Source organism: Ovis aries, chromosome 2 (genome assembly GCF_016772045.2).
Source record: "Ovis aries strain OAR_USU_Benz2616 breed Rambouillet chromosome 2, ARS-UI_Ramb_v3.0, whole genome shotgun sequence".
NCBI lineage: Eukaryota > Metazoa > Chordata > Mammalia > Artiodactyla > Bovidae > Ovis > Ovis aries.
This window is the reverse complement of record NC_056055.1, coordinates 156,739,075-156,740,851: the sequence shown is the minus strand read 5'-3', so window position 1 is coordinate 156,740,851 and position 1,777 is coordinate 156,739,075. Positions and strand designations below refer to the sequence as shown.

The following is a 1,777-nucleotide window of genomic DNA, read 5'->3' as shown; positions in this document are numbered from 1 at the left end:
TGCCTTTGTTCTAGATGATCTTTTCAAGGATATTTGTATAGCAAATTGCCTTGGAAAATAGTGTCTGCCTTCAGAGCAAAAGGCAGGCATGTTTAGCACCCATTATAAAAGAATAAGTTTCCCAACGCTCAGGTTTCCTCCTCTTCTGTGTTTCCAAACTGCTGAGTGTGCAGGTGTTACCCTTTTCATATCCTCATGAAGCAATTGCACGTCCTGAAATGGCACAAGAAAATGACAATACTCTGGCTACTACTACTGCCACAAAACCATCCATATATCTTTAGATATCTATATCGATGTACATGCAGGACCTCCCCTGTGGCTCAGATGGTAGAGCGTCTGCCTACAATGCAGGAGACCCAGGTTCGATCCCTGGGTTGGGAAGATCCTCTGGAGAAGGAAATGGCAATCCACTCCAGTACTCTTGCCTAGAAAATTCCATGGATGGAGGAGCGTGGTAGGTTACGGTCCATGGGGTTGCAAAAGTCAGACACGACTGAGCAACGTCACTTGAACTTGGATAGATATAAAGGAATCTTGTTTCTTCTGCCAGCATCCATGAAAGCTGTGTGTAGCAAGCTAAATTGCTACCTGCAGGTAGGGTTAAATCTCAGAATGCTTTAATTCTTGACAATTCTTTTCTCATGTTCTAGTTCCAGAAAGACAGTTTATATATTCCTTGCTTTCCATTAATAATTTCTTGTTTTGAGATTCCTTTACATCAATTTTTCTCTTATTCCTTGTGTCAGTCACCTGTAAACAACATATAGACATTCTCCTACTATTTCTTATTGATTTACTGCGTCACCCATCTCTGTCATTTTCATTACCTGGCTTGAAGCATCTTCCTTGGGAATATCTTTATACTCCCTTTCCAGATTCCCAGATGCCTCAGTTCCAAAGGCTTCCATTAAAAAAAATTACTTAATTACCTAGTTTGAACGTACATTTCATCAGTCAAAACTGCTTTGCCTGCAAGATCGTAAATTTTGAAATTTCTTTTTCTAACCATGACGTCGTCTTTTCCCTCTTCTATTTCATCATTCATCATTAACTAGCTCATCTTCTTGTAATCCTTCGATATACTTCTCTCAACTCTCCCTGGGCTTAATTTTGACTATAATATTGAGTACTAAATACTGTGTCATGTAAACACTCATTTCTCACAACAAATGATGAAGATAGGCACCATTATTATCTTGATTCCTCTGACTAAAAATTTGAGGCTTAGATATGAAGTAAAATTCTCAACACTACAGAGATAGTAGGTTACAGAACCAGGACTTGATTTAAGGACTAGTCCATACCAAATTTCTGGCTTTACCACCTCTTTTGTAGTGATGAACTTTTAAAGTCCTCTAGACTACTCTTTAGAATATTAGACTATTACATATTGCCAAATAAAGTTAAGATTCTGGGTCAGTGTAACTGTAAAATTCATACTATCTTTAGATTCATTCTACCACTCAGCAACTTTTTGATCACACATTATTGCTAACTTTCTTTCATATTTCTCACAGGGATTATTTTAAATCTACCAATTCCTTAAGTCTCCAACTCTGTACTCAGTTCAGTTCAGTCGCTCAGTCGTGTCTGACTCTTTGCGACGCCATGAATTGCAGCACGCCAGGCCTCCCTGTCCATCCCAACTCCTGGAGTTCACTCAGACTCACGTCCATCAAGTCAGTGATGCTATCCAGCCGTCTCATCCTCTGTTGTCTCCTTCTCCTTCTGCCCCCAATCCTTCCCAGCATCAGCGTCTTTTCCAATGAGTCAA

General features: G+C 39.6%; 1 non-coding gene across 1 annotated transcript; it reads left to right on the top strand.

Annotated features, from left to right (window-relative positions):
• Positions 1 to 312: 312 nt before the first annotated feature.
• Positions 313 to 385, top strand: TRNAC-ACA (transfer RNA cysteine (anticodon ACA)). The gene has a single exon. It is a non-coding gene; the product is annotated as a tRNA-Cys (tRNA).
• The last annotated feature ends 1,392 nt before the right edge of the window (positions 386 to 1,777 follow it).